Raw genomic sequence first — 26979 nt, 5'->3', positions numbered from 1 at the left:
ACTTAGGATTGAGCATTATTAAGGGTTGCACACACACATACGCCTGTCTCGGGACCACATCCTCCTCCTCAGCTGTATTTCTCTCCAAAGCGTGTGTCACCGTCTGATGTGCTCCGTACAATTTACCTTTCGTGGCTTATTTTTTTATTTTTATTTTATTTTATTTTTTTTGTCGTATTCACTGCCTGCAAGTTCCGCAAGAGCAGGGGATTTTGTGTGCTGTGTTCACCGCCACATCCCCGGTGCGTAGGACATAGCTTGGCAAAGGATCGATGCTCAGTGCGTATTTGTTCAATTCAATTTCCCCAAGTAATTCCGTTGCTTAAAATCCTTCAGTGACCCCATCTCCTTCAAAATGAAGTCCCCGCCTTTCACGCACCCAGGGTCCTTTAGGATCTAACCCCGTCTCCTCTCCAGCTTCTTCTTTTATCACATTGCCTCCCATAATGGTTAGACAGATTTGCTGCCGCTCCCTTGAGTGTTCCTTTCACCTCTGTTCTTTGCGTGTGTAATTTCTTCAGCCTAGGATGATGCTTCATAGCCACCTCTGTCGGGACTCAGTTTGGGGATCATCTACTCAAAAGAAGCTTTCCCAAGGCCAAGATCATCATCCTCCCATGATCCACTGGACTCGTGCCCCTTGTAGCCTATGACACACACTATTTACCTCCCATCCCTTTACTTGAGAATAGGGGGCAGCCAATCTCACGTGGGTTCCTCCAACCCCTAGCTAGAGAGACCCTACGCAAATGTGAGGTGGTGGTGGTGGTATTCACTATGACGATGATGATGATCTTTGATCAATTTTTTTTGTTTTGAGACAGAGTTTCTCTCTTGTTGCCCAGGCTGGAATGCAGTGGTGCAATCTCGGCTCACTGTAACCTTCGGGAGGTGGAGGCTGCAGTGAGCAGAGATCATGCCATTGCACTCCAGTCTGGGTGACAGAGTGAGACTCCGTCTCAAAAACAAAATAATTAAATTTTTAAAAAATTGTTAAATCAATGGCTCTCCCCGGTAGGTACTAAGTGTCTCCACACAAATCAACTTACTCTTTTTTAATGGATTGATACATTGATAGACTCGTTCTACACCCCAGAGTAGCAGTTGAAGCTCCTCTTTCCATTCACAGCAGTTCTCCCCTTTCAGAGTCTCTTCTCTTCTTCAAAGCATGAAAAAGAGGAAGTAGCACATGAAGAGGGAAGGCTGCTAGCAATCAGAATGGCTCCCGGGGCACTCCTGGAGTCCGCAGGCACCCAGTACAGGTTCCAGTGCAGGAGACAATTTTTTTTTTTTAGTACAGTTCAAATTTCCCCACAAATGGATCTATCTTAATCCAAATTTATTACAGCGATGAGGCTCTTTGATCTAACTGACTCAGCTGTATTTCTTAAGTAAACTGAGTGAGAATTGGTTTTGCTTAGTCTTTAAAAACCACCTATGTTGAAAGTTACGTGTCCACAGACTGGCATGTATTCATTCAATAAACTTTTATGTTGCTTCCGCACCATGCCAGTCCCTGTGCTAGCTTTTGAGAGAGACAGAGTGACAGGGAGGAGGCCATCCCTGCCCTCAGAAAAGGCACAGTCCAGCAGTCAGTACAGGGGTCACTGAAACTATTTAAATGGTCCAATCCTTTGTGTTAATGTTGATTTAATTCAAGGCAGATGCAATTGAAAGAAGAGATGCTCCTTTATACCAGCTACTTACACAGACTTTAGCTAAATGACTCCATTTAATCCTGACAATGCTACCATATTACAGACAGAGAAACTGATGTGCAATGAGATTCACCAGCAGCCCAGGCTACCTGCTCTTGTGTGGTGAAGCTGAGACTCCAATGAAGGTCTGTCGGTCCCGAAAGGGCATGCCTTTCCCACCACCCTGTAAGCTAAGAGCCCACCACGGCCATTAAAGAAATGTCAACAGACCACAGAACTACACAAAGTTGCCAGATCTAAGCAAACTCCCCTGGGACCTGTTTACAGCTTCTTGAAACCAGCAGCCATCAGTGAATTATACACACACACACACACACACACACACACACACCCCATTAAGTTGAAAAGAAAATTTGACACAAAGAAACAGTCTACTTAATTAGTTATTGTTAATAGGCCCCAGCTGGTACAAAAACACAGTTAGTGACATCTATTTCAAGCCTCTTTTGGCTTCCCTTAGAAAGTAAAAGAAGGGTGTTGACCTTTGGGCCACCAGGCAACAGAGGAAGAGGTGCCTATAGCTGTGTGGATGAACCTTCTCCACTGAATGGTCTGTGACCTCAAGGAACTCACCCGGCTAACCATGGCCTCAGTCCGCTTCTATCCTCAGCTCCAGGAGAGAACCTGACCCTCACAGACCAGCTGACAGCACGACTTTTAAAAAGGACCTCGGCCAGGCGCGGTGGCTCACGCCTGTAATCCCAGCATTTTGGGAGGCTGAGACGGGTGGATCACGAGGTCAGGAGATCGAGACCATCCTGGCTAACACGGTGAAACCCCGTCTCTACTAAAAATACAAAAAAATTAGCCAGGCATGGTGGTGAGCGCCTGTAGTCCCAGCTACTGGGGAGGCTGAGGCGGGAGAATGTCATGAACCCGGGAGGCGGAGCTTGCAGTGAGCTAAGATCTGGCCACTGCACTCCAGCCTGGACGACAGAGAGACTCCATCTCAAAAAAAACAAAAAAACAGAAGGACCTCAAACCTCCAACGCCACCCTCCCGGAAGCCTCCTCCCTTTAACCAGCGCGACCAAGGCCTCCATATTGAGTTTCTGTTTACAGAAAACATCTCTCCCAGGGTTACTTCTTCAGAATCTTTAAATCAACCACACAGATCCACCGATGGGCATGGGGATAAGAATTCTTTCCATCAAGAGCTTCACTCATAAGCTCTGAATGGTCTCTCCTAAACCAGAGAGTTTCTGCCACAGCGGAGAGTTTGATGATTCTGATCTTACAAAATGTATTGCACCTCCAGTGTCTGGGAAGCAGACAGGCTGACTTCCGGGACATTCACCCAGAGAAAGTGCCCATCCTTGGCTGGGGGATTGCAAAGGGATTTAGCTGCAAACGCGGTAACTACCGTTCATGGAAACGGTTCAGGACTCTGCAGGCAATCACTTTGGGGGAAAATCCCTACTCACGTGAGCTGTGTTTTGGCTCAGATTCCTCTCAAGACTTGAACGGGGATGTTAACCATTCAGCATGTTTTAAAGCCCCTGGAAAATTCAGTACAAGCACTTTGCCTCCCAAGCTCCTCTCCCAGGTGGGGAATTGGAAGTCCTTAGAAGCGCTGCTCCCAAGTCACACGAACCCATGCCCCTGGGACCCCCAGAGACGACTGTCACTCAGGTCAATGAAAATGCCTCCCTCTGCCCAAGTCTGACTTTCAGGGATGTCTGCGAAGTCCTGTCAAGCTGATCGAAAGGAAATCTTTCCTTTGGGTATGACTCGGGAAGAGCATTTCACCCAGAAGGCACCCCGTGAGGGTCAAAAACAAATCAATGAAAGATTTGCAGATAGATGTTCTCTGAGCCCATGTACGATTTACACAATGCAACGTACAAAGAAGATAAATCTACTCCTTCTCTCTGCCAGGCTAGAGCAGATTCCTGAATCAAAACAACTCTTTGCCACAGAACCTGAGACTCGGCTAGAAGTGAGTTTCCTCAAAAGGCACAAGGGACAGAGTTAGGAATTCCTGAAATCACACAGCAAGCATTTGAAAAGAGAGTAAAGAGGAGGGGAGAATGAGGGCAGGGGCGGGGAGGGGGGACAGGTGTCGGCAAGATGTTCCTCCGGGACGATTTACAGGGAGAAAGTTGTATGGAATGAGTTTTCCAATAACATAGGAGCGCAGCCACACAGCCATGTTCCAACCGAGTGGCAGGGCATGGGATTTGATAGGCAAGTCAAGTCAGGGTTATGCCCTTTTCATTATCTCCAAGGGGAAGGGACCCGGCCAGGAGGAAATGGTTTTGCATGAGCCAGAGCTGAAAGAGGCATGTCTCCCCACTCCTCCAAACCACTTTGACAGCTGGGTGAAGCCAGGGCCAAAACAAACACACCAGGAGCCACCGCCACCTCCAGATCTCCCTACCCCTCCCCTTCCTCCGAAACCCATCAAAACTTGATTCTGTCTCAACTAAACACAAGCTGGGAAATTGGAGAGGAGGAAGAGGGGAAGAGGAGAAGCAGAAAGGGGAAAGCAGGCAGCATCCATGCAGTCAATTATATCATTGATTTAGAGCTACACAAGCTTCAGAGTGTCATCGGCAAGGGTCATACCTCCTGCTGATCTCGGGGGAAATTCTCCAAGATCCATGGCTGGGAGTTAAGGAGAATCTCTAAGCCATCAGGAAGGAGCAGGGCACTGCAGCTCCTCGGAATGATGGACCGGGGCGAGCTTTAATTAACAGGGTCTGATGCCTCTTCTTTTTTGGTAACTGAGCAGATTTAAAGGGCTAGAGTCCCAATTTGAAGGGTGCCAGTGCTGCTGCCGTGGCTGCTGCCGTGTCTGCTCTGGCTGCTGCTTAGGCTGCTGGGAAAGCTTCCTGCAGCCCTGTCACTCCAGCAAGAAAACGGGGCTGAGAAGGTGCAAAAGTGCAGCCAGAACCACCAGAGTCTCTCGGGCTGCATGGTTTGAATCGGAACCACAGGGCTGTGGACCCAGGCACTGCCTACCTTAGGAAGAACCAAGGTCCTGCTCGCTGTCTTCCAGACCGAGGGAAAGAGCTGGGCTCCGTGGAGGCAGGGGGCATCAGTGACACCCTCTTCAGACAAAGGGCTGCACGGGACACTGCCTGGGGAAAGTGGGAAACCTGGTCTGTACTGTGTGCTCCCCTCCTGAGAGCACTGCCACTTATGTAAGCTGCATGCACACACGCCTGCCCGTTATACATACATACCCACCCATGTATGCACACACACCTGCCCATGTACACACACACCTGTCATGCACACACACGCCTGCCTATTATACATACATACCCACCCATGCATGCACACACCCCTGCCCATGCACAAACATGACTGCCCATACATGTACACATACCTGCCCATGTACACACACATGCCTGCCCATGTATATGCATACACATTCCTATGTACACACATACCCACCCATGTACACACACATTCCTGCCCATGCACACACACATGCCTGCCCATACCACACACACACGCCTGCCCATGTACACACATACACACACGCTTGCCCACATACACACACATGCCTGCCCAGGTACACACATGCCTGCTCATGCACACTCACATGCCTACCATGCACACACACACACATGCCTGCCCATATCACACACACACACCTGCCCCGGTACACACATGTCTGTCCATACACACATAGATGCCCATTCATGCACACACACACACATCTGCCCATGCACACATACCTACTTGCCCACTTTCCAGACTTGTGCCTGCAGCCAGCTAGACACCCTGCCCCTAAGCCTGCATATTACAGGCAGATCACCAAGAGAAATAGTTGTGACACAGAGCATGGCCAGGAGAGGAACAGAGAAAGGTAGCCACAGGAATGAGGGGAAGAGCAAACCCACGTTGAGGATTCCCAGCATCTCCGGCTGCCTTTGATAGAGCACGAATCTGTGTTAAGGACAGTTCCTGTGTCAGGGATAGAAGGCCAGCCTCAGAGACCCCCTTCCCATGCCACCTCTTTTCACTTGTCCCTGCTTGAGCAGCTGCTGGTCCCTTTGTGAGCTTGTCTTGGCTAAGACCACACCTCATCCTCACAATAGCTCATTGCACTTGGCATCCCATACTATGGAGTTGGTTTTTCAGTGATATTTCTTTAGTCAATATGGTGGCACTTGCATGATCTTTTTTTTTTTTTTTTTTGACACGGAGTCTCACTCTGTTGCCTGGGCTGCAGTGCTGTGGCGTGGTCTCGGCTCACTGCAACCTCCACCTCCTGAGTTCAAGCAGTTCTCCTGCCTCAGCCTCCCAAGGAGCTGGGAGGTGCGTGCCACCACGCCCAGTTAATTTTTTGTATTTTTGGTAGAGACGGGGTTTCACCATGTTGGCCAGGCTGGTCTTGAACTCCTGACCTCATGATCTGCCCGCCTCGGCCTCCCAAAGTGCTGGGATTACAGGCATGAGCCACCGCGCCCGGCTGCATGATCTTTCTAATACCATTTCCCCCTCGTAAGCACGCAAAATAAATCCAGCCAATTGGTGCTCAGAACCCAGAGGTCTCCAGGGTACGTGCCTCGGAGTGAGTGTCGGGGTGTCCAGGAGGGAGCTGGGCTATGGTGTCAGAGTGAACCCCAGATCCCATCTCAGCTCTACTAAGAGCATGCATTGGACCCCCTTCCCCTTTTGAGCCTGGGTTTATAATTTAAAAATTAGACAGGGTCGAACTAAGCCAGTAATGCTCTTAACAGAAAGGGAAAGGAAGGAAAGGGATATATGGACTTTTAGAAAGCTCGTCAATTATCTCAGCCCCAAGGTTGACCAAATCTTCTTGGCAGATGGGGACGGCGCACTGCAGACGACATGCCCTAAAAATCTTGAGAAAATCTGTGCAGGATCATCTGTAAGGACCTCAGAGTCAGTGAGGATGCAGCGGGATGGCCACAATCTCCCAGATCCCAGTCACTCCTCTGAGAAATGGATCCTGCACTGGGCCAGCTCAGACTGGCAATGTCACAAAGAGTGGGCTTTCAGCAAAATCCCTGAGCCCCCTCCAGCAAACCTCCCTCTGTGCCCACTTTACCCCTGCCTGGCTCACACCCTCAGATGCCCACAGCCTCACCCCTACTAGCCGCAAAATCTTTGTCAGCAAAGAATCTGCTGTCAGGCCAGGCGCGGTGGCTCACACCTGTAATCCCAGCACTTTGGGAGGCCGAGGCCAGCGGATCACAAGGTCGGGAGATTGAGACCATCCTGGCTAACATGGTGAAACCCCGTATCTACTAAAAAAACAAAAAATTAGCCAGGCGTGGTGGCGGGCACCTGTAGTCCCAGCTACTTGGGAGGCTGAGGCAGGAGAATGGCATGAACCTCAGAGGCAGAGCTTGCAGTGAGCCGAGATCGCGCCACTGCACTCCAGCCTGGGCGATAGAGCAACACTCCGTCTCAAAAATAAATAAATAAATAAATCAAAAGAATCTGCCGTCAGCAATTTAGGCTGGACACTGTGGCTCACAGCTGTAATCCCAACACTTTGGGAGGCTGAGGAGGGAGGATCACTTGGAGCCAGGAGTTTGAGGCCAGGTTGGGCAACATAGGAAGATCCCATCTTTACAAAAAAGTTAAAAGCTAGCTGAACATGTTTGTGCAGGCCTATAGTCTCAGCTACTTGGGAGGCTAAGGCAGGAGGATCGCTTGATCCCAGGAGTTCAAGGTTACCATGAGCCATGATGGTGCCACTGTACTCTAGCCTGGGCAACAGAGTAAGCTCTTGTCTTTAAAAATAAAAATAAAGAATCTGCCATCACTCATTCAGACATCAGTCACATGCAATTTCTTGTCCTCCATCTTCCGAGTAGATTTGCATATTGCTTCTTCTCTTCCCCTTAAAGAAAAGTGAGGGATATGATGAGGTTGTAAGTGGGGGATGTACACCTGGCATAAACAGTGTCCACAGACTCACAATCCCAGAGCCTCCCAACCTCCAGCACCCAGTGGGGCATCTCCAAATAAAGTGGACTCAGGTCAACAGAGGATGGCACAGCACAGATGGCCAACAAGGACTACATGATGAGGAATTGTCTGGAAGGGAGTTCCAAACACTATTCCTACTATGTCTTCCTCAAATCTTTGGGTCTCTTTCTGCTTTTTCATTAACAAAATCAAGCCCCAGCAAGGCATGGTGGCTCACGCCTGTAATCTCAGCACTTTGGGAGGCTGAGGCAGGCAGATCATTTGAGGCCAAGAGTTTGAGACCAGCCTGGGCAACATGGCAAAACTCCACTCTACTAAAAATACAAAAATTAGCTGGGCATGGTGGTGCATGCCTGTAATCCCAGATACTTGGGAGGCTGAGGCAGAAATCACACCACTGCACTCCAGCCTGGGCTACAGAGTGAGACTCTGTTTCAAAATAAAAATGAAAATAAAAATAAAATATAGCTCTAATTTCTTTTGAGATTGGAGGATACTTACATGGGGCAGGAGCAGTGGCCTCAACTCTGCCGTTTCTCCAGTCCCTTAGAGTTCTCTCAATCATGTCCCCATAGTTGCCACCATGACGGCCTGGTGAAAGTTCTGTGCCCAAGGATGTTGCAGTTCACATCTTCCTCCAGCTTTCTCCATAGTTCCTCAGAACAGAACTCAGACCACGCAGAAGGAGGAGGAGGAGGAGAAGAACGGAGAAGGAGAAGAAGAAGATAGAGAAGGAGAAGGAGAAGGTGGAGGAGGAGGAGCAGGAGGAGAAGGAGGAGGAGGAGGAGCAGTAGGAGAAGGAGGAGGAGGAGAAGAAGAGGAAGAAGAAGAAGAAGAAGAAGAAGAAGAGGAGGAGGAGGAGGAGGAGGAGGAGGAAGAGGAGGAGGAGGAAGAGGAGGAGGAGGAGAGGAGAGGAGAGGGAAGGGGGAAGGGGGAAGAGAGAGAAAGAAAGAAAGAAAGAAAGAGAGAGAGAGGAAGGAAGGAAGGAGAAGAAAGAGGAGGAGGAAGAAGAGAAAAAGAAGAAGAAAAGAAAGAAGAAGGAGGAGGAGGAGTGGGGGAAGGGGGAGTAGGAGGAGGAGTTGGGGAAGGGGAGGAGGAGGAGGAGGAGAAGAAAAAACTGTAGCTGGTAACCTGCCCAAGACAAGAATTCAACTCTCCTGGGGCCCCTACGGTCCTGTGGGTTGGTAAGATGTCCACAGCATCCACCACCAGGGAGTACCCTCATGTCTACCCTGACCTCTCAACCGCCAAACAGGAGAAACCAAAACCCAGAGAGAAAGGCGGTCCCTCAGCTCCTGCCTACGGTTTACCACTGGCACCCCTTTGGCCCACAAGATGATCTGCCCTGTCCCCGGTGACTGACAAGTCATGGACAAATGAGAAACTCTACCTTGTTTATTTTTGGCACATCCTTGTGTTATGTATTTGTCATTTATTACACCAAATTAACCTATCAAGAAGAAAAAATATTCCAAATCTAATTTTACACGTCCTACCTCTTTGCACTCTTCCAGCACACCACATCAAATGTGACTTATTTGTGCTATCTTAGAAATCCGGTCCTCAGCTGTCTCCTCCTCTGCTTTCCCACTGCTGATGGCTTCAGTTAAGCCCTATTGATCTCTTCTCTGGTCTCTCAATCTCTCTTTTTCTTTTTTTTTTTTTTTTTTTTTGAGATGGAGTTTCACTCTTACTGCCCAGGCCGGAGTGCAATGGCACGATATTGGCTCACCGCAACCTCCACCTCCCGAGTTCAAGCGATTCTCCTGCCTCAGCCTCCCGAGTAGCTGGGATTACAGGCACGCGCCACCATGCCTGGCTAATTTTGTATTTTTGGTAGAGACGGGGTTTCTCCATGTTGGTCAGGCCAGTCTCAAACTCCCGACCTCAGGTGATCCACCCGCCTAGGCCTCCCAAAGTGCTGGGATTATAGGCATGAGCCACCACCCGGCCTCTGCTCTCTTACAAGAAATATCTGGCTGGGCGTGGTGGAGTGCACCTGTAGTCCCAGCTATTCTGAAGGCCAAAGCAGGAAGATCACTTGAGCCCAGGAGTTTGAAGCTGCAGTGAGCTATGATTGCCACCACTGTGCTCCAGCCTGGGCAACAGAGCAAGACCCTGTTTCTAAAAACAAAATATATAAATGTATGTGTGTGTGTGCATATATATGTGTGTGTGTGTATATGTGTGTGTGTATATATATGTATATATGTGTGTATATATAATACATAAACATATATTACATATTTTTTTTTTTCTCAATGAATCCCCTACCTCCATTCATTCACAAATCATAACCCACATCCTATGACTCAGTGACAAACGAAGGAGATAAAGCCCTCTTGGAGCTCAGGAGCTGGCGGGAAAGATAAACTTCAAACAATTCCAAAGGAGCACGAGTGTCTAAAGCAAGAAATGTACAGTACAGCCCCTGGTTCTCATCGTGAGGACTGAGTTACTCCGGGGACGTGGAGGAGGCTCCTGAGATGGGTGTTGGTGACACTGGAACCTGGAAGATAATAGGTGTTGATGAGGTGATGGAGGAGAGATTGCTCCTAACCAACAGAATGGGCTCCAAGACTCCCAGGCTCCAAGCAAGGAGGAAAACCCACATCGATCAAGGGGAGAGACCAGTCAAGGTCAGGCAGGAGAAGTAAGCAAGAGATAGTCATGAGGCTATGAACTTGACAGTGAGGGAGAGGGGAAGCCACTATAGGGTTAAGTCATCTTAACATGATGAGGTCATGCCTGTAATCCCAGCACTTTGGGAGGCTGAGGCGGGCAGATCATGAGGTCAAGAGATCGAGACCATCCTGGCCAACATGGTGAAACCCCATTTCTACTAAAAATACAAAAATTATCTGCGCGTGGTGGCACGTGCCTGTAGTCCCAGCTACTTGGGAGACTGAGGCAAGAGAGTCGCTTGAACTTGGGAGGCAGAGGTTGCAGTGAGCCAAGATCGTGCCACTGCACTCCAGCCTGGTGACAAAGTGACACTCAGTCTCAAAAAAAAGAGACATGTACCATTATAAACGAGCCACGGCTGGGCTCATTCACTCACACCTATAATCCCAGCACTTTGGGGGGTCGAGGTGGGAAGATTACTTGAGGCCAGGAGTTCTAGACCAGCCTAGACAACATAGTAAGACCCTGTCTCTACAAAATTTAAAAAATAAATAAATAAATAATCCAGGCATGGTGGTGCATGCCTGTCATCCCAGCTACTCAGAAGGCTGAGGCAAGAGGCTTGCTAGAGCCCAGAAGTTCAAGGCTGCAGTGAGCTATGATTGCATCACTGCACTCGAGCCTGTGAGACAGAATGAGACCCTATTTCTAAAATAATAATAAATATATAAAAGATCCCTCAGCCAGGCATGGTGGCTTATGCCTCTAGTCCCAGCACTTTGGCTCAAGTGATCCTCCCACCTCAGCCTCCTGAGTAGCTGAGACTACAGGTATGCACCACCACATCTGGATAATGTTTGTATTTTTTGTAGAGATAGGGTTTTGTCATGTTGCCCGGGCTGGTCTCAAATTCCTGGGCTCAAGCAATCTTCCCCACCTTGGCCTCCCAAAATGCTGGGGTTACAGGCGTGAGCCACTGCACCCAGCCACCTTCCTATTCTTAGTGCCTGGCACAGAATGGCCTCACAACAAATTCTTATTAAAATGAAAATTGGTTATATATATATTTAATATACTTATATATTTAATATATAATATATTTTATTTAATATATTATATAATACACAATATATTATATTTAATATATGAATAATATTTAATATATGATATATAATATATTTATATATACATATATATTTGTTTTGGTTTTTTTAGGGGTTTTTTTGTTTTTTTGTTTTGTTTTGTTTTGAGATAGAGTCTTACTCTGTCTCCCAGGCTGGAGTGCAGTGGCACAATCTCAGCTCACTACAACCTCCGTTTCCTGGGTTCAAGCGATTCTCCTGCCTCAGCCTCCCGAGTAGCTGGAATTACAGGCACGTGCCACCACTCCTAGCCAAATTTTGTATTTTTAGTAGAGATGGGTTTTCACCATGTTGGCCAGGCTGGTCTCAAACTCCTGACCTCAGGTGATCTGCCTGCCTTGGCGTCCCAAAGTGCTGGGATTACAGGCATGAGCCGCTGTGCCTGGTCATATATTTCTATATTAACATGTGAAGTGAGCTTAGCTCCCTGGTGTAAAATGCGTGATTTTTCAACTTCACACCTGTGAAATTCTAATAAAATGTCAACAACCTGTAGCCACTAAAGGCCTATAATCCAAGGACAGTCTATCCAATAAATAAATAGTTGTTTTATTTGTTAGAGTAATACACAAGTTATGATTTATTCATTTTTCTCATTTTCCTGACATTGCCAGAATTTTCTAGAGCTGTTTCACTGCATCTCTGCCTGCAGAAGCAAGCTAAGCTGAACAGGGTGGTGCAGGCCTTATAGTCCTAGCTATTCAGGAGGCTGAGGAAGGAGGATCACTTGAGCCCAGGAAGTTGAGGCTGCAGTGAGCTATGATGGTGCCTCTGCATTCCAGCCTGGGCAACAGGGTGAAATGCTGTGTCAAAAAAAAGAAAATAAAAGGAGGCTAGACCAACCTAAATGTGGAAATAAAATGCCTCAGATGCAACTAGCCCTTCACTCATGCTCAAGAGTTGCTACATCAAAGGAAATGTATATTTCCCAATTTAAAGAAATGACAACCCAACATGACACGACTTCCATGTGTATGGAATACAGGCATGCAAGATACCAAGCCACCAGCTTCCGATAGCACCAACGTCCAGTCTCCAACCTATAGCCTTCTCTCATTGTATGAGTCCATTTTGCATTGCTGTTAATATAAAGGCATACTTGGGGCTGGGTAATTTACAAAGAAAGGGAGTTTATTTGGTTCACGGTTCTGCAGGCTGTATAAGAAGCATGGAGCCAACATCTGCATCTGGGAAGGCCTCAGGAAGCTTCCATTCATGGCGGAAAGAAAAGGGGAGCCGGCATCACATGGCAAGAGAGGGAGGCCCTTTAAACCAGACCCTTTAAACAACCACATCTCTTATGAACTAACAGAGTGAAATCTCACTCATTACCATGGGGACGGCACCAAGCCATCCATGAGGGATCCACCCCCATGACCCACACACTTCCCACCAGGCCCCACCTCCAACATCGGGGATCACATTTCAGCATGAGATTTGGAGGGGACAAACATCCAAACGATGTCACTTATGAAGGTGGAAAGACATCCACTTCATTCTACAGGTAGGAAAATGGAGATGAAAATGAAGTCCTTGGCTGGGCACGGCGGCTCACACCTGTAATCCCAGCACTTTGGGAGGCTGAGGCGGGCAGATCACCTAAGGTCAGGAGTTTGAGACCAGTCTGGCCAACATGGCAAAACCCCGTCTCTACTAAAAATACAAAAATTAGCGGGGTGCGGTGACAGGCACCTGTAGTCCCAGCTGCTCAGGAGGCTGAGGCACAAGAATCACTTGAACCCTGGAAGTGGAGGTTGCAGTGAGCCGAGATCACACGACTGCACTCCAGCCTGGGCAATAGAGTGAGACTCGGTCTCAAATAAAAGAAAATGAAGTCCTTCCCGCCCCATGAGATTTCTGCGAATGCATGGGATAAATTGTATGTATCTCGAGTGAAGTCTCCCCTTGAGCACCAGGTCTAATTTCCTGTTGCTCAGTCCTTGTGTCCCATTCTCTGACCTATTGTGGTCAGCTCTGTGGCCACATTACTCAGTGGATGTGGCTTTGGGAGGTGCCCCCTATAGAGGTTTTGCTTCCCCCCATGGCAGGACAGAGGGCTTTTCCTTCTTGAATTACCCTGAGTCTGGGTTCACCTCCATGGCTCTGAAGTTCAAGGTTTCGAAGGATTTGCAAATAGCAGAAACAGCACGTTCCAATAATCCCTGATTCATTTCTCTCTCTCCAGCTTCCCCTCTCCTTCCTCCTTCCTTCTCTCCATCCCATTCCCTAGGCTGGAAGGTGGCACACCTATGCTGTAGAATGTCTCATGAGGGGGCATGACAGATTGGAAGCATGAACAGGACCCGTGAAGGATACAAAAGTCAAAAAGTAACACATCAATGAGACTGTGGGGAAAAAGGAACAATTATACACTGTTGGTGGAAATGCAAAGTAGTTCAGCCCCGGTGGAAAACAGCATGGAGATTTCTCAAAGAACTAAAACAGAACTACCACCAAACCCAATCCCATTGCTGGCTGTCTACCCTGGAAAATAAATTGTTCTACTAAAAGGACACCTGTGTTTATACGTTCATTGTGCCACTATGCAGCATAGCAAAGACATGGAATCAACCCAGTTGCCCATGAATGGTGAATTGGATAAAGAAAATGTGTTATATATACACCATGGAATACAACACAGCCATAAAAAAGAATGAAATCATGTCCTTTGCAGCCACATGGATGCAGCTGGAGGCCATTATCCCAAGCAAGTTAACACAGAAACAGACAACCAAAAACCACATGTTCTCACTTGTAAGTGGGACCTAAAAAGTGGGTTCATGTGGACACAAAGATGGGAATAATGGACCCTGGGGACTAAAGAGGGGAGCAGTTTGCTGCTGTAGCAACAAACCTGCACATGTATCCCTGCATCTAAAATTAAAATTCATATGGGTTGGGCGTGGTGGCTCATGCCTGTAATCCCAGCACTTTGGGAGGCCAAGGTGGGTGGATCACCTGAAGCCAGGAGTTCGAGACCAGCCTGGCCAACATGGTGAAACCCATCTCTACTAAAAATATAAAAAATTATCCTGGCGTGGTGGTGCATGCCTGTAGTCCCAGCTACTCGGGAGGCTGAGGCAGGAGAATCGCTTGAACCTGGGAGGCGGAGGTTGTAGTGAGCCAAGATCATGCCACTGCACTCCAGCCTGGGTGACAGAGTAAAACTCCATCTCATAAAAACTAATAATAATAATAAATAAAAAACTTTCTTTCTTTCTTTCTTTCTTTCTCTCTCTTTCTTTCTTTCCTTCCTTCCTTCCTTTCTCTCTCTCTCTCTTTCTCTCTCTCTCTCTCTCTCTCTCTCTCTCTCTCTTTCTTTCTTTCTTTCGAGATAGAGTTCCACTCTGTCACCCAGGCTGGAGTACAGTGGCACAATCTCAGCTCACTGCAACCTCCGCCTCCCAGATTTAAGCGATTCTCCTGCCTCATCCTCCCAAGTAGCTGGGACTACAGGCAGCACGACCACGCCAGGATAATTTTTTGTATTTTTAGTAGAGATGGGTTTCACCATGTCGGCCAGGCTGGTCTCGAACTCCTGGCCTCAAGTGATCAGCCAAACTCGGCCTCCCAATGTGCTGGGATTACAGGCGTGAGCCACCGTGCCCGGCCTGTTTTTCATGTTTTAAAAACTGTCATTCATGAGATCTATTCCCAGAGCACAAAAGCCTTGGGACTCAGAAACCCTCTCTAAATCCAAACAGGGGTGTGGGCTGTGTAGACGCTGTATAGACACTGCTCACCATCTGACACAGCAGCGCAGGGAAGCCAAGAGGGATCCCCAGGTGAATTTCCCGGAGGTGATGAGTGGCTCACAAGCAGCTTGATGGATGGCCTTGCTCTAGCCACTTGACCTTGGGCCCTAGCACAGCTGGCTGCACCATCTCAGCCTCTCTGAGCAGAGTCAGGGTCCTCTGGAGACACATGTTGTAAGCAGCAATGTCATTTCCCTAAATCAGGCCACTGTCACTTGGCAAGGCCATTGACCAACATTCGAAGGCCCCACTTTCTCTCTTATTTCAAAGCCCAAGGAGATGCCAAACCCAACAATAGTGTCACTGACTTCTGAGAAAACAATACAGTCAGACAAGCCTGTGGGTGCAAACACAAGCTGAGTCTTTTATGAGGTGAACTGAGGCCATGTCCACAGCCTAGACATCCCAGGTACCCCAGCTTCATACACAGAAAAGCCCACTGTGAAGAGAGAGCTGTGATCAAGCTGTAAGGTTTGGAAAATTTTGAGTGCTGAGCAAAGTCAGGGCGTGAACAGCCACCAGCTGTCCCTGCAACCAGGCTCCTTCTGGTCAAGGGATGGGATCCTGCAGGCAGGCTTAAGCAGAGACCAGGGGTGGGGGCTGCACTCACTCCTGCCCCAATCCCCAATCTACAATGCCCCTTATGTAGTCCATACCAACTCAGCCACTTGTCGTAATCCACTCTGAGTTGGGTCATAGTCCTTGTTAACTTACATGCAACTTACATACAACTATGCATGCTCATCATAGAAAATTAGAAAACATGACGGGCAATCTTTTGAAACGCCACCATCCGGGGATTACTATTGTTAACATTTATTTCGATCAATTGCCAATAAGAGCCCAGCAAAAGCTTCGTTTTACTCCCTGCTGCCTATTCCTTTACACAACCGTGATCATCACCGCCATTCTGGTGACTGTCTGAGCTCCGAGCCTCTCCCGCAGAGTCAAGCCTGGTGCACCCTGCCTGAAGAGCTAGCAGTGTGCTCAGCATCTCCTTGGAGGCTGAGATCAGTCCCCTCGTTTGCCTTTTCAGGCTTGAGAAGTCGCACATTTTTAGAAACTAAAGACCATTCAGAGCCAACTACAATTTCTTCCAACCACTCAGCGATCCCTAAGAATCCAGTTAAAAGGGGAGTGAGGGAGGTCACTATAATGTTAAAGAGAACTAAAGGACAAAAAAAAATGAAAGGGGCCGGGCACGGTGGCTCACGCCTGTAATCCCAACACTTTGGGAGGCTGAGGTGGGCGGATCACCTGAGGTTGGGAGTTTGAGACCAGTCTGACCAACCTGGAGAAACCCCATCTCTAGGAAAAATACAAAAGTAGCCGGGCATGGTGGCGTGTGCCTGTAATCCCAGATACTCGGGAGGCTGAGGCAGGAGAATCACTTGAACCCGGGAGGTGAATGTTGCAGTGAGCCGAGATCATGCCATTGCACTCCAGCCTGGGCAACAAGAGCGAAACTCTGCCTCAAATAAATAAATGGACCTGGGATTGCTGAATCGGAATTGACTGGGAACGGGACAGGTCTCATCTCTTACCAAGACCCTACCTAGCTGTTAGTTAAAGCAAATTGTCCCTCCAACCTCCACTAGCCCAGGGTAGTTTGTGCAGAAAGAGTAAATCCTCATACAGTCCGCTTCTACCCATCTGTTTTCTAATTTTCTATAATGAGCACGCATAATTATATGTAAGTTGCATGTAAGTTAACAAGGACTATAACACAAGAGAGAGATACCAGGACACTGAAAATGTGATGAGACCCAAAGTACAGAAAGACGGCAACGTCAGAGCTCTAAGGCTCTTTGTGTAGCCATGAATAGGTAGGTGTCTCTTTATTGGGTACTTTATGACATTAGACTTAGGGACACAGCTAAAAGCCAGGGCAAAGCAGTACTAATATTATTTGCAAAATAATAAAAAGACCATTCTTATTTTGCATATTAGATCATATTTCTTACCAAAGTTTTTCTGTAGCAGAGTAAACAATGATCATGTCACTGCACTCCAGCCCAAGTGACAGAGCAAGACCTTGTCTTTAAAAAATAATAAAGTTTTGCTGGGCACGGTGGCTCATGCCTGTAATCCCAGCACTTTGGGAGGCCGAGGTGAGTGGATCACCTGAGGTTGGGAGTTCGAGACCAGCTAGCCAACGTGGTGAACCCCCGTCTCTACTAAAAATACAAAAATTAGCCAGGCATGGTGGTGGGCTCCTGTACTCCTGGCTACTCGGGAGGCTGAGGCAGGAGAATCACTTGGACCCAGGAGGCAGAAGTTACAGTGAGTCAAGATGGTGCCACTGCACTCCAGCCTAGGCGACAACAGTGAAACTCTGTCTCAAAAAAAATTAATAAATAAAAATTAAAAATTAAAAATTAAAAGATAAAGTTTTTCTGCAACATTCATAGTGGTGCTCCCTGAAGCTGTGCAACATGGCAGCTCTGAACATTTGAAGAAATAGCTTTCTTCATTAATGTGGAATTTAGAATACACTGTATCTGAGATACAGTATGGATCCTGAGATGTGTGTGTGTCTATGAACACACATTCATACTGAAGTACACCGGCCCCCACAAGATTAGGTAGTTACCTTCTACGTCAGCAGTCCCCAGACTTTTTGGCACCAGGGACCGGTTTCATGGAAGACAGTTTTTCCATGGATGGGGTGGAGGGAGGTTTCAGGATGATTCAGCATATTCCATTGATTGTATGCTTTGTTTCTATTATTATTACATTGCAATATGTAATGAAATAATTATACAACTCACTGCAATGTTGAATCATGGGAACCCTGAGCTTGTTTTCCTGCAGCTAGATGGTCCTATCTGGGGATCCTGGGAGACAGTGACAGATCATCAGGCATTAGATTCTCATAAGGAGCGAGCAACCTAGATCCCTCGCATGCACAGTTCACAGTAGGGTTCCCGCTCCTATGAGAATCTAATGCCGCTACTGATCTGACAGGAGGTGGAGCTCAGGTGGGAATGCGAGTGATGGGGAGTAGCTGTAAATACAGATGAAGCTTTGCTCACTCACCCACTGCTCACCTCCTGCTGTGTGTCCTGGTTCCTAACAGGCCATGGACCAGTACCAGTCCATGGTCTGACGGAGAAAACCCAAATTCAGCTCCTCAGGTAGATGTCAAAGATCTTGGACTTGGAGAGCAAAACTCCTTCCTGGGTTGTTCTGCTGGACTTTAAATGCCACAGCCTACCCCAGACTGTCCTATGGGAACTTTCATTGGTGCTATCCGGGTGGGGAATTCAGACTTTGGGAAGGTTTTGCTGAGGGAGGGACAAGGAGTTTGCAGGACAAGTCTAGCCCCAAGGGTAGAGGATAGATTTTCCTTCCAAAGGGGTGGATACTGGCCTTTAGACAGCTCTGGAAGAAGGTAGTCTCCAGAGGAAGCTTGACCTTGAGTAATAGGGTAGCAATACACACAAAAAATGAGAGCAAGTCCATGGTGGACCTCTGCAAGGGTTTAAACACTTTTTGTGATTTTTCCCTAGCACTTTGGTGACTGTCAGATGGAGCATATGGAGTTTTGGGGTTTTTTTGTGTTTTTGGTTTTTTTGAGATGGAGTCTTGCTCTGTTGCCCAGGCTGGAGTGCAGTGGCGCGATCTCAGCTCACTGCAACCTCCGCCTCCCAGGTTCAAGCGATTCTCCTGCCTCAGCCTTCCGAGTAGCTGGCATTACAGGCGTGCGCCACCACACCCGGATAATTTTTGTATTTTTAGTAGAGAGAGGGTTGTGCCATGTTGGCCAGGCTGGTCTTGAACTCTTGACCTCAGGTGATCCACCCACCTTGGCCTCCCAAAGTGCTAGGATTACAGGTGTGAGCCACCGCACCCAGCCAAGTATATGGTTGTAAAGTGATCCCCTCTTGTGAGTGGAAAATTAACTCAAATTGTGTTTTTCCTCTGCTCTCACACCACGGCAATAATCAGCTTAGAAGACTCCCGTGACCAAATGCGTGGGGTTTTTTCCCTAGCAATAAGCCAGCAATCAGTCCTGCAGCCTACGCCAGCTGACTGTCCTCTAGTTCAATTCCAACACTATCTACCTGGAGATAGTATCAGATGCCGCAGGCTAAGGTCTCAGTTCCCAAGACTGCCCGGCTCGTAGACACCAGTCACAAGTCCAGGCCTACGAAACTTCTGACCAACTGGCTTCAAGTTGGGGCGTCTGCAGTTCCCTCCTCAGGTGAGATTAATTTGCTGGAGTGGCTCACAGAGTGCAGGGAAACACTTTCTTACAGTTACCAGTTTATTATCAAGGATATTGCAAAGGATACAGACCAAGAGATGTGTAGCGTGAGGTTGCGGGGAAGGGGACGGAGCTTCCATGCCCTCCCCGGACACACCACCCTTCAGCAACCTCTCCATGTTCAGCTATCCGGAAGCCCTCTTAACCCTGTCCTCTTGGAGTTTTATGGAGGTTCCATTATGTAGCCATAATTGATTAAACCACTGGCTGCTGGTGATCAACTTGCTCTTCAGCCCTTCTCCCCTCTTTGGAGGTTGAGGGGTGAGGCTGAAAGTCCCAACCCTCTAATCCGTCCTCGATCTCAGAAGCTACCTAGAGGACATCAGTCAGCTCATTAGTTTACAAAAAGACATTGCTTTAAGGCCAGGTTCGGTGGCTCACGCCTGTATTCCCAGCACTTTGGGAGGCTGAGGCTGGCAGATCACTTTAGGTCAGGAGTTTGAGACCAGCCTGGCCAACATAACAAAGTCCCATCTCTACTAAAAATACAAAAATTAGCCCAGTGTGGTGGTACACACCTGTAATCCCAGCTACTAGGGAGGCAGAGGCAGGAGAATTGCTTGAGTCCGGGAGGTGGAGGTTGCACTGAGCCAAGATTGTGCCACTGCACTCCAGCCTGGATGACAGAGTGAGACTTCGTGAAAGAAAGAAAGAAGGAAGGAAGGAAGGAAGGGAGGGAGGGAGGGAGGAAGGAAGGAAGGAAGGAAGGAAGGGAGGGAGGGAGGGAGGGAGGGAGGGAGGGGGGGAGGGAGGGAGGGAGAGAGAAAGAAAAAAAGAGGCATCGCTTTGGAGTTTCTTCGGACTTTAGGAGTTGTATGCCAGGAAACAGGTCAAAGACCAAATATATGTTTCACTACATCATACCTTCACTGTGGTCCTTTTATTTAATTTAATTAATTAATTTATTTATTTGAGAGAGAGTCTCGCTCTGTCACCCAGGCTGGAGTGCAATGGTGCAATTGCAGCTCACTGGAGCCTCAAACTCCTAGGTTGCTCAAGCCATACCTCCTGCTTCAACTTCCTGAGTAGCTGGGACTACAGGTGTGCACTACCATGCCCAGCTTATTTCTCTATTTTTTTTGTAGAGCCAGCGTCTCACCATGTTGCCCAGGCTAGTCTCAAACTCCTGGGCTCCCACAATCTTCCCACCTCAACCTTCCAAACTGCTAGAATCACAGGCATGAGCCACCGCAACCGGCTTGTCCCTGTATCTTTAGTCAAAGCTGGCGTGCATCGCCTGGTGGGAACGACTGATGAGGTCGAGCAGTAAGGAGAAAATCCCATAGTACTGTCGAGGAGGTTGCAGTCCAAATGGGCTGCGGGAACGATGACCAGCACTAAAAGGAGTGCAGCTCACAGCAGGACTGGACAGCAGGGAGAAGCTTGCCCCACGCATGTTCACCTGCCAGGTGGGAGATTCAGGGGCAGATGTGAGATGCGTTCCCCTTTTCCCCAGAATTCTAGAGAACAGTGTCTCTGGAAGAGGAGAGATTAACACATGGGTTACAACCCTGGGTTCAACCATGATTGTGCTACTGCCTGCCCAAACTTGCTGGGAACATCCTTTCCTCTAGCCAGACCACACCGCCTCCACCAGAAAGTCTTCTTCTCCTCTCTCGACTGCCCGGATTCTACCATCCACGTAGTTCTGCTCAAGTCCCGTGTCTTTCATCAATGAACATTACTCTAGCAACAATCACGTGTACTGTCCAGCACCTGGTACATGCACTAGGTGAGGTGCATTTAATTATCACCTCCATGCTGTGGGGTTAGGTACTATAATCTCTGTTTTTCAGGTGTGGAAACTGAGGCTCACAGAGCCAGAATTGTTGCATTTTTATTTATTTATTTACTGAGACAGGGTCTTGCTCTGTCACCCAGGCTGGAGTGCAGTGGTGCGATCTTGGCTCACTGCAACCTTCACCTCCAGGGTTCAAGTGATTCTCCTGCCTCATCCTCCCCAGTAGCTGGGATTACAGGTGCCTGCCACCATGCCCAGCTAATTTTTGTATTTTCAGTACGTTTGTATTTTTAGTGAGGTTTCACCAGGTACTTTTAGTAGAGATGGGGTTTCACCAGGCTGGTCTCAAACTCCTGACCTCAAGTGATCCGCCCACCTCGGCTTCCCAAAGTGTTGGGATTGTAAGTATCAGCCACCGCACCCTGCCGGGTTTGCATTTTGAATATCTGCATTTTTCTGGGAGTTCAGGAAGCACCATCCACATAACACAGCGGTACTCCCCGCAACATTGGAGTTTTGCAATGTGGAGATCTGCCTACTTTATTGTATTTTATTTTTTTGAGTCAGTGTCTCACTGTGTCTCCCAGATTGGAGTGCAGCAGTACAATCACAGCCCACTGCAACTTCAAACTCCTGAGCTCAAGCAACCCTCCCACCTTAACTTCCCATGTGGCTGAGACCACAGGCAAGCACCACCACTGCTGGCAAATTTTTTAATTTTTTTTGCATAGATGGGGTCTTGCTCTGTTGCCCAGTCTGGTCTCAAACTCCTGGTCTCAAGCAATCCTCCCACCTCAGCTTCCCAAAGTGTGGAGATTACAAGTATGAGCCACCTTTCCTGGCCTGGCCCGGCTATTTAAAGGAATGAGTTTCTTAGAAGCAGGAGGATTACTGGAAGCCAGGAGTTCAAGATCAGCCTGAACAACAAAGTGAGAGAAGGAAGGAAGGAAGGAAGGAAGGAAGGAAGGAAGGAAGGAAGGAAAAGGAAGGAGAAGGAGGGAGGGAGGGAGGGAGGGAAAAGAGAGAGAAAGAAAAGAGAGAAAGAAGGAAAGAAAGAAAGAAAGAGAGAGAAAGAAAGAAAGAAAGAAAGAAAGAGAGAGAGAGAGAGAAAGAAAGAAAGAAAGAGAGAAAGAGAGAAAGATTTTAATTAACTGAGCATAGTGGCATGCACCTGTAGCCCCAGCTACTCAAGAGGCTGAGGCAGGAGGATTGCTCCAGCACAGGAGTTCAAGGCTGCAGTGAGCTATGGCGGTGCCACTGCACTCCAGCCTGGGTAACAAAGCAAAACCCTGTCTCTTAAAAAGAAAAGGGTTTCTCCCTTCATGTGGAACTAGACCGCACTGTCTCTGAGTATCGATACTGACCTGACTTCAAAACCTGTGTTAATCTTTTCTTCAATGCCTCTGGATAATAAAAATTCGTATTCCAATGGTGCCCAAATGTCCATATTAGCCACCTGCATCCCAAGGGAACCTGCTGCTAGCTCCTCCCTTCATGCCAATCCCACACATCCCTCTTCTCCCTGTTCCATGTGGTCAAGGTCTCACCAAGCCCTGCAGTTAACCCTTTCTTAGAGTTGCTAAACCCACCTGAGATCATTCATTGAACCTGGAAGAGCAAAACCCATTGCAGACTCTAAAATTAACAGCTGCCCCAAGTAACAGTGACTGGAGCAGCTCCAGCTTTGGGAAGTTAGTAAGGTTAGAGCAATATTCCTAACCACAGGAGGAACCAGCACTGATAAGTTGGCTAATGGGTATCACTTGGATCCCTCAGTTTTAGTCCTGGGGACAGATGCCATCCATAGCAAAGATGTCAAAACCAGAAACCACCAGTGCTTTTTGTCCCGGAATGGGACCCGACCCAACCTAAGAATCTCCCAGAGAGAAATCAGAGGCAGTGCCACCTATGTCGACCCTCATGGCACTCCAAGAACATCCATTTCCTCTTGATGTCTCCAACTGTACCCAGACCCAGCCTTGGGGTCCCAGAGGAACACCCTCTGGTATGCTCAGTCCAGCTCAAACTTCAGAGTCCAGGTCACCAAGCCCAGATGTCCTGGACACAGCACAGGACGATATCTCAGCACAGGACCAGACAGAGGCATCTCTGGTCTCTCCAGAACTTGAGAAAGAGGAAAGGATTCAGAGGTCAGGGGACAGGTGGACACACTCCTGGATAACTTTACTTGCTCTTCATGGCTCTGGGCAGACATCACCTCATCCGAGAAGTCCTCCTTCATGCCCAAGGTTAGCTCCCTGTGATCTCAAAGCATCATGCACCTCCCATAACATATTTATCACTTCAGATTGTAAATTTCCAGTGCTCTGTCTGCTCCCAAATGCATGCTAGGTTGTGCGCTTTTGAGCTTCTGTGCTCTGTCTTCCTTGCCCCTATAGTAGGCTCTAGCAGTGATCTGCATCTGCCAATATCCTGGATACCCTCAACTCCAAACTAGGGCTTTAAGACGTGACTTGTGTGTGTTTGTATCAGGGCTAACATCTTTCCACTCAAACCCACCCCTGATTGCTGCAGCCAGGAGAAATGAGCAGTGGAAATTGACCACGGAGCTCTCCAAGGCCAGACCAATAGAAAAGGGTTTTATAATGTCACAGCCAAACTCGGGAAAGAGACAAGACACTCTTCCATCATAATAAAGTCCCAACATTATGCTAGCAGGGAGACATGAATCGTATACATGGATCATTGAGGTCTGTGGGTAGGAGATTAACAATTGCAGTATAAAATGCCTGGTTTGTTGTTTAAAACAGTTTGGAATGATAAAGAGAAACAGAAAGGAAAATCAAGCTGCCACCCAGAGTGTGGAATCCCCACCCTTCTCTCCTCAGTCTTCCAGGCTCCAGGTCTCCCCTGACTCTGTGTGACAGTAAAATGAATGGGGACACCGATACGGAAGAGGGTGTGGGATACCCCCACCACAAGATAATCCTGGACGAGGGAAAGGAGAAAAGCAAACCAGAGTAGAACAAAGATGAGAAACAGGATCCAAGGGGAAGATCTGGCCAGCCAAGAGAATATATGCTTCTGCTAGTGGATACCCTAAAGCTCTGCAGAGAGAGGCCCGTGCTTAGAAGGATGCAAGAGTTTGAGCTGTTTAGGTGGAGGTCACAACGTTCCACCTCCATTACCCATTCCAGCTCCACGGCCCATTCCAGCTCCACGGCCCATTCCAGCTCCACGGCCCATTCCAGCTCCACAGCGCATTCCGCCTCCACGGCCCATTCCAGCTCCATGACCCATTCTGCCTCCATGGCCCATTCCAGCTCCACGGCCTATTCCAGCTCCACGGCCCATTCCAGCTGCATTGCCCATTCCAGCTGCATTGCCCATTCCAGCTCCATTGCCCATTCCAGCTCTGTATAGTTTAGATTCTACCACAGGGACCTAAACAGGAGAACAGACCCAACAGAACTTCCTGGAGATGTGTGTGGGGTTTGTGTGTGTGTGTGCGTGGTGTGTGTGTGTGTTTACACAGGTGTGAACAGAAAATTACCTGGCAAAGAGAAGGAACTGGTCCTCCCTTCCCAGGTCACTAGCAGGCACCCAAGACAACTGTGGCAGTAAGTAGACCCCTGGAGAAAGACCCCCATCCGCAGTCTAGTGTGTCAGGGGAACCAAGAGATCATCAGGTGTTTACAACACAGAGGAGTCGAAAATGCTTTGTAGGGTCACCAGGCGCAGCGGCTCACACCTATAATCCCAGCACTTTGGGAGGGTGAGGAGGGCTAATCACCTAAGGTCAGGAGTTCGAGACAGCCTGGCCAACATGGTGAAACCCCGTCTCTACTAAAAATACAAAAAGTAGCCAGCATGGTGGTGGGCACCTGTAATCCCAGCTACTCGGGAGGCTGAGGCAGGAGAATTGCTTGAATCCAGGAGGCAGAGGTTGCAGTGAGCTAAGTTCGCGCCACCGCACTCCAGCCTGGGCAATAGAGTGAGACTCGGGAAGGAAAAAAAGAGAGAAAGAGAGAAGGAAGGAAGGAAGGAAGGGAGGAAGGAAGGAAGGAAGGGAGGGAGTGGATGGAGGAAGGAAGGGAGGGAAGCGAAGGGAAGGGAGGGGAAGGGAGGGAGGGAGGGAGGGAGGGAGGGAGGAAGGAAGGAAGGAAGGAAGGAAGGAAGGAAGGAAGGAAGGAAGGAAAGAAGGAAGGAAAGAAGGAAGAAAGGAAGGAAATGATATGTAGGAAGTGAAGGATGTTTTGAGGGCAGAGGAAGGGCACTTAGGGCATAGGAGGGCTTCCTGGAGGAGGTGATGTCAGTGTTGAGCTCTGAGGATCAAAGAGAAGTTAATCAGAAGCCTGTTCCTGGACTAACACCCTCCATTACCCCCAGAGAACAGTGGCAGGCCCTGCTGCAGGTCTAAGATACAAGGAGACCAGCGCTGGGTCACACATACCTCAGATGTGTCCAAGACAACCTATGACCAATATGAGTCCCCAGAGCTCTCAGGCCGTCTCATTTACCCACATTCCTGGGCAGTTCCAAGCCCTTTCCCTGGAGCTGCCAAAGAGGTCCCCAATCTTGCTGGTGGGGCTGAGAAGGCGGTTTGCAGTGTCCACACAGCAGGGGGTCCCACGCCAGAGCAGCCCTGCCCTGTCCTTGGAGCCCACTGAAGGCCTGCCAGACCCCAGCTAGGCTGTCACTCAGGCTATATGAGGAAGAAGAGTGTTGCGAGCTCCCTGGAGCTCGGCCAGGACTCCCGGTCCAGCCAGCCAGGTGGAGGAGGAGCCCGAGAGAGCTTTGTAAAAACCTCCAAGATTGGATTAACTCCCAGGGGGCCGTGGAGGCAGCTGGCTAGTGGCAGTCTCTAGGTCCATGGAGAGCCCCACCCAGGCTGGTGGGGGTCCACCTCCCTCACTCTAGCCCTCTGGAATGCTCTGGTTAACTATGACTTGCTACTTCAATCAGAGCTGGCTGTCCATACGCCTGACCCAACTCCCGCCCCAGCAACACACCCTCAGTAGAGTCCTCTGCTATACAACTATTGTCTTGCTTGGATCTTTTTTAAAAATATATTTTTATGAAGCTAAAATTCACATGATGAAATTGACCGTCTTAAAGTGAGCAACTCAGTGCATTTAGTACATCCATCTCTACCTGGTTGCAAAACATTGCATCGCCACAAAACGAAACCCTCGACCCATAAGGCAGTTACTTCCCATTCCCCTCTACCCCTAGCTCCAGCAACCACCAATTTGTATTATATCTCTATGGATTTACCTATATTCTGGATATCTCTATGAATTTACCTATATTCTGGATGTCTCTATGGATTTACCTATATTCTGGATATTTCTTATAAATTGAATCATATAGTATGTTTTGTGCATACTTCTTTCACCTAGCATGTTTTCAAGGTCCATCCATATTGTTGCATGTATCAGTACTTCATTCCTTTTTATGATCCCATAATAGTCCATTGCATGTAAATATCACAATTTGTTTATCCATTCTTCCATTGATGGACATTTGAGTTACGTCTACCTTTTAGCCATTGTGAATAGTACTGCTACGAATGTTTCTGTACATGTATTTATCTGAGTACTTGTTTTCAGTTCTCTGTGATGTATTCCTAAGAGGGGAATTGCTAGATCATATGGTAATTCTATGTTCAACCTTTTTTTTTTTTTTTTTGAGATGGGGTCTCACTCTGTCACACAGGCTGGAGTGTGGTGGTGTGATCTCAGCTCACTGCATCCTCCACCTCCTGGGCTCAAGCAATCCTCCCACATCAGCCTCCTGAGTAGGCGGGACTACAGGCATGTGCCAACACTCCCGGTTAATTTTTGTAT

At 48.2% G+C, this 26979-nt stretch overlaps 1 protein-coding gene across 1 annotated transcript in view; it reads right to left on the bottom strand.

Annotated features, from left to right (window-relative positions):
- Window positions 1-4395, bottom strand: part of CALN1 (calneuron 1) — a 660470-nt gene extending 656075 nt beyond the window's left edge. The window contains exon 1 of the mRNA XM_025379137.1: window positions 4286-4395. The gene's annotated coding sequence lies outside the window, so the exon portion shown is untranslated. The remainder of the gene's footprint in view (window positions 1-4285) is intronic.
- Between the last annotated feature and the right edge of the window lie 22584 nt (window positions 4396-26979).

This window comes from Theropithecus gelada, chromosome 3, assembly GCF_003255815.1.
Source record: "Theropithecus gelada isolate Dixy chromosome 3, Tgel_1.0, whole genome shotgun sequence".
NCBI classification, from domain to species: Eukaryota; Metazoa; Chordata; class Mammalia; order Primates; family Cercopithecidae; genus Theropithecus; species Theropithecus gelada.
This window is presented reverse-complemented; position numbering and strand designations above follow the sequence as displayed.